This window comes from Echinops telfairi, unplaced genomic scaffold (genome assembly GCF_000313985.2).
Source record: "Echinops telfairi isolate 266 unplaced genomic scaffold, ASM31398v2 ScPeMD7_7469;HRSCAF=8507_1, whole genome shotgun sequence".
In the NCBI taxonomy this organism is placed as follows: Eukaryota; Metazoa; Chordata; class Mammalia; order Afrosoricida; family Tenrecidae; genus Echinops; species Echinops telfairi.
The window spans coordinates 101,475,791-101,482,617 of NW_022111373.1; positions in this window are offsets into that span (position 1 = coordinate 101,475,791).

The following is a 6,827-nucleotide window of genomic DNA, read 5'->3' on the forward strand; positions in this document are numbered from 1 at the left end:
TCAATGTGCTTATATCTTTCAATGGTGCATTTTTAATTTTTGTAGGATATACACCAAGCACCATGCTTATGAGGCTAAGTAGTATTTCTATTTCCAATTGTTTGAGGAAGCACCACCGTGCTACTCCACAGTGGCTGTACTGTTTTAAAGTCCTTCTAGCAGGACATGAGGGTTATTGACGCGTGTTCATAAACAGAGAAACGTTCCCTGTCTTTCTCTCTCAGTCACTTGCCTTTAGTCCAATCTGTGACATGTTTTAAGTACTCAATATATATATATATTTATTTGTTAGTTTTTGAACTAAAGGTTTGTTGAAGTAAATGTTTGTACCCATTCTATAATTCTAAAATTAATATTGATTATATTTGAAACAATTAGAGTTTCATATGGTTCAACATGTTAAAGGGGAAATGTGTCTTTAAAATCACTACCCTTTCTCCTGTGCTATTTCCAAAATTCTCACTTTCCAATCCCAGACATAATGTAGTGGTATTTTTGCTCTTCAATCTCAGAACTCCTGTGGGGAGTGGTTACTTTCAATGTCAGCAGTTTGAAACCACCAGCTGAACCTTGGAAGAAAGATGAGGCTTTCTACTGCTCTAAAGAGTGGCAGTCTTGGAAACCCAGAGGAGCACTTGTACTCTGTCCTATAGGGTCACCATAAGCTGCAATTGACTCAATGGCACTGAGGTTGGTTTTGGTTTGTCAATCTTTTCAGTTCTTATATGTTAAGAGATATTGCATGAATGCACCACAAATATACTTGCATGTACTTTCAAAAATATACATTCAAACAACAATGTTAGTATATTAGATGTGTCAGAATGTTTCGTCTTAGACAATGAAATGCAGTTACCATAATTCAGGCTGGGTTCTCTAAAGAAGCAAAACCAACAAAGATTATATATGTATATAAGAGAACTGCATAAAGTTCATGGAAAAATAAAATTAGAATATGATACAATTTCCTCATGAAATTTTTGAAGCCCCCTTCCTCCCCATATAGAGAGAGCCAGATACAGCATTCAGACCCAACGAAAAACAAGTGAGCTTTGCCAGGGCATCGCTAGATCAGAAGCCAGCCACACTGCGCAAGGAAGCGGTCTTTCAGTTCATCAGTTGCTTACCACAGCAGATTTCATCATGGACGTAATGGCATTATGTCAGATCTCATTGTGAATTGTGGTGCTGGAGAAAAATACTTGAATTTGCTACTGGAGATGAATATTGAAAGTACCCTGGACTGCTGGACGGATAAACGGATCTATAATGCAAGAAGTAAGGCAGGGATTGTGAGGCTCTGTTTTACATACTCTAGACCTGTTATCAGGAGAGACCAGTCCCTGGAGAAGGACATCATGCTTGGCAAAGTAGAGCAGCATTGAAGGAGGGAAAGGCCCTCAAGGGGATGGATTGACACTGTGGCTGCAACAGTAAACACAAGACTAGGAACGATTATGAAGCAGGCTGATGACCGGTGGTGTTTCGTTCCGCGGGGTCACTATGGGTCATAACTGACTGCATTGCACTAAAACAACACTATGGTGGGTGACTACATCATAATTAGCAAACCACTTAAAGCTGTGGTTCAGCCAAGTTGACATAGACCTTAACCATTAAACCTCGATTTAGAAGAAGATTCTTGATGAAAATGTATAAGTAGCTTACAAAATTCTTAGGACATGTGAGGAAGCCAACCCTGGGCTAAAATTCCTGGGATGCTCTTAAAACCAACCCACATCTAAATATGGAACTTTAAGGCTAAGCTCCGTTAGTCAAATAGAAAGCTGTGACTTCAGAAGCATGGCGTTGTAGCCATCGTTATCTACGCCAAGTTCAGAGAAACTCTGCCTGTGTCTCCATCTTCCCGATGATGCCTGGCCTCCTGCCTCTGCAGCAGAGCCCCCAAGTATTTCCAGACTCTCTGCGTGCTTTCCAGGACTGGTTTTCTCTCCCTGTGTCTCAGTTCTGAATCAAACTCTCAAGGAAATGCTTCTGTTTGGTAGAAATTAAATCATATTTGCAATGCTAGCTCTTATGTATAAAGCAAATAACATTTGTATTCCATTTATATATTGTGTTCCTTGATATTTCCCCAATTTAAAAATATGTCTTGAAGTTTTAAAAACTGTATGTATGATGATAAGATCCATTCCTTTTAATGATGACAGCATGGCTCTATGGGGGTTTATTTTACTTGCGGTATATTCTAAGACACGATGGAAATGATTTGGGGGGCTTTTCTATATTCTGTGGTTTCTGGTGACACCGTATATGTAGGAAGACATTCACCATTAGAGCCTGCTGTGTAGCCTGAGAACTGTGCTGGTTCAGAGGTCTTCTAAACTTCAAACTCAGTTTCCCCTTTCCTTCAGGCTGAGCGATGAGCCACAGCAGCACAGTTAGCCTACAAGAAACGTTTTACTTCTTTCCTGACTGTGCCTCTGGCCAACAGTAGGGTTAGCATCAACTGTTTCAAAAATTAGGTGAATCATCTTACTCCTATTGCCTGTCCAGCCACTCTTCCAATTACCTTTTAAACACAAGTCAGTTTCTTATTATCTTTCAGATTGTTACGTTCCCAAATTTCAACTTGAGAACATATATTTTTGTGATTTGGAGCTTTTTTTTTTTTTTTAAATCATGGCCCCTCTCTAGAGAAAATGTTTTCAGTTTCACAGCGAGGCTGAAAGGAACCCCATCACTACCTATACCTTAGTCACAGGAATCCCATCACTACCTATGCCTTAGTCACAGGAATCCCATCACTACCTATACCTTAGCCACAGTGTAGAGGTAACTTTAGCTACCCTGTGTGCTTATGAATCTTCAACTCAGGAATACTGAGACATTGAAGTTCTGCGTGGTGAACCTTTGACCAAAGGGAGAATGAAGCTAATGGGAAAACTCTTCCCTCTTCTTTATCTCTGTGGGCTTCTCTGAGAATCAGTGACGTACATGGCCCTGTTCAAGGTATCTAAAGATTGACCTGTTAATTGTGCTTGATGTCAGTTGGATTTTCATCTGGTATATCACTTTTAGATTGGCCTTGCTTATTTGGGGAACTTATTTCCCGTTAGTCTAAAGTTGACTTCTATAGAACTGTGCAATTATACTCCACAAGAAAGCACAACAACCTTTTCTTAACCCTTTGTGAAACCCTGGCCAAGCAAGGAGACATCTTTTTACAGTATGTAAGTAAGATGCAGTGTGTTATATGGTGGTAGCTGCAGTCAGCATAAGCAGGGGAAAGACAGAATTGATATTCAGCAGGTGCACATTCATTGAGTTTTATGAATGCTGTCATATGTTGCCCAAATCCCTCTTTCTGGACAGAGAGCTCCTTTTCCCATTTGATGGAAGTTTTGGCAGTTATGGGCCTTCAGCTGAGTCTGAGAATTACCCTCAGATGAAGAGAACAATTCTAGCAGGGTCACTCTCCCTTTCCTCAGAGTAGCCTGTACCCAGTAAGTGGTCAAGTTGGGGATATGAAAGTCCTGCCACCTTGACTTGATTGGGAACACTGAAGGGTAATTTCAGCTGTAGAATTTCCCTAAAGATCTTCAGAGACTTTTGTTGGAACTTCTATATAATTTAGCTTGTCCCATTGCTAAATCCTGTTTTATTCCATTCCTCATAGGTGCTGCTCCTGAGCAGAATCTTAATAATTCTCCTGCATGCTAATCTTTGCTCCAGATTTTGTTTGTCATTGAACTTCACACAAGACCTGCAGGTAGGTGGTTTTCTAGAGGTTACGCCCATACCACATAGGTAAGTGCTCCAGTCTGAGTAGCTGCCACTACCAAGCCCCTCCCCCAATCCACAATGCCTTAATCTCTTCAAGTCCTGAAATTCTGACATGCAAACAAGAGAAAACTTGAATTACAGTGAATTAAACAGAGTTTTTGTCTTGATTTTTCGCTTATGAAACTCAGAAGTAGAAAATTCCACCTTTGGTTCAGTGGCTCAAAAAAATGCCATAAAGAACGCGGGCATTTTCATGATCCTTCTCCACCACTCTTTTTAGATGGTGCATCTTAGGCTGGCCAGCTCATGCTCACAGTACGGTTGCCACAGCTCTAGGACCGAACCCCAAGAACCTGGGGGAGACGATAATGTCAAGGCAGTAGAGGGCAGAGTTAGTGTTCATCTAACTTGTCTGTCCTTTATTCACAGTGGACGAAACTTCCAGAAGTCCTCTACAAACCCCCCCTTACAACTTGTTGGGAAAACTGGTAACAGTCCACCTCACCCACCAGCCACGATTGACTGCATGTGGTCATTCCACTTTAGTGCTTGATCGAGAGAGATCCATGACAAAGAAGACTGAGAGTGGTTGTAATCCACCAATAATTTTCATGTATGTGTAAAAGTGGAAAGAGAGGAAAAAAATACAAGTAGATTAATGAAATTTAGTTGTAATGGGATCTTGAATGACCTCATCATTTAAAATAATGAAACATCTAGCCATTGCTTTACTGTGTGAGGTGGCATCTTAAAGATAACATATCTGAAATAACTCATGACCTATTTCATAGGAGAAAATTATCAGTTTACAAAATTACAATATCACCAATATTACAATAAGTCAAAAACCTATTAATTTCCATTCTGACTCATAGTGCCCTATAATACAAAGTAGAATTACTCAATTGTGTTTCTAATGCTGTAATTTTTGGAAGCCGACTGGTACATTTTTTTCTTCTGTTGAGCAGCTGGTATATTGGAATCGTGGATGTTTGGGGTTAGCAACCAAGCCCTTGGCCGTTGTACTACCAAGACTCATTGATATTACTACATTACAAATATTTTTGTCTTACATAATGCCTATATTTTAACTTTGATAGTATGCAAAATATAAACAATAACAGAGAAGAGGAAAGTAACATTGGGTTGATACCCCTATATGAATGCATGTAAAGTCACATCTAGTGTTGATTTGTATAAAGACTGTCAATTTACTCAATTTAAAGAACCCTCCTTTCTTCTAAAATCACCTCTGTCCCAGCTTTGAAGTTAATTTGAAATCATTAAAAATGTCCTTTCTAAAGAAAATGGAAGAGTGTTAAAAAATTACTACTTGGCAAATAGAAATGGGCAATTCTATGACTGAGATCTTTTAAAGCTTCTAAATTGATATTTTCCTGTTTAGAAATCCCAGAAATATTGACTTTTGGAATGACAAGAGCTTGAGTCTTTATCAGATGAAAATTCAACCTTAAATAATAACAGGAAAATTGCTGAATAAATAAAATCACACTTATAGTAATCTAACTCATGTTGAAATTAGTTAAAAAATATGGAACAGGCAATATGTGTAAATTAAGTCAAGATGACAGTTTTACAGAGTTGAAGTATTCTAAGCTATAGTCAAAGGGGAGGCTCACTAAAGTCAAAGTAGTTTCTCTTTGTGTGATGTTGATGATTAGAATGTAATAAGGAGCACTGGATTTAGGGCAGAATAAGTGGCAAGGACAGTCCTAGAAGTAGAAAGAGAGATGTCTTCCAGGAGACTTCCTGGTGCTAGACTCCTGTGGAATCAGTTTTCACTTGTGGGGTCTGGCAACAGATTGTGACAAAGTCTGACATCACTCCCACAGGACCACAGTGCACTCTGTCACCATATGGCTTAAAAGAGCTTTTCACATGTTGCAATATTCTGAAGTAGGGACATTTGACTAATCTTCAGAACACATTCTTAATCTCATGAACCTAATTATCTGTAAAGGACAGTTTAAGAAGTGCTTCTAAGAATTATTCATATGAGCGGATGTACTTCTCTTATGGGGCATATAGCACTTTCATTGTGCAGTGATTACATTTTGTCTTTGAAAATGCATTCTAAGAAGGATTAAAAGGATTATTCATCTCCATGGTGATCTGTGTGACCATTGTTGACCATAAACACAAACGTGTTGGACTCATTGACATGCTGAAAACACCTTAGTTTTCAAATATCTGCTAAATTGGAATGCTTTTCCTTCATAGAAGAAACCATGTGGAAATTCTAAATTTCCTACTAGACACTGATAAAAAACAGGAGCTTTCAAAATGTTATTTAATGTCTGTTCTTCAATGGTATTAAACCATGTAATTGTGAGACATGTTAATTATGTTTTATTCTGTCTCTCTGAAGTCTGCTCTACTCTTTCTCTGTAACAAGTGTGGATGTCCTTGTCGGATATTCATGGCGTGCGCTCTGATATTAATTTAATGCTCATAAAATGGAGAGTGCAGTGTCAGTACAATAACATATCACCCAGTTCCTAGATGGAGAAGGGAGTACATTCCAGAGTGACGGACACCTCACCCAGGATGTCCACATCGTAAGACAATTCAAAGCAACAAGAGAAAGAAAAACGGCCTGATTCTTTACCACTAGAAGTAATAATCCAGCTTCATGTTCATGAAAAGCTTGATTTAAATTTGTACCAACATACTATATACAGCTAAAATCACAACAATCTATTTTACTTTATGAACAGATTATGCTAGATATGGACAGAATAATTATTTGCTTAATCAAAATCAGCTTTAATTTTGGTGGTGACAGAATAGGCTGGATTAACAATTTAAGTCAAATTATACGTAAACATGTAAAATAAAATACTGAAAGGTTCATTTTACATAGTAAACAGTTCTCCAAAATGAAACATCTCCCTTGTCTTTAAGTCTGAAGGTAATAAACAATGCTGGGTTTGTTTGTTTGTTTCTATAACAATAAGTTATCAAGGATGAACAAACACATTCAGAAAAATGTACTGCTATTGTTGTTTTGTATCCTTTCTGACTCACAGCAACACGATATACCACAGAACAAAATATTG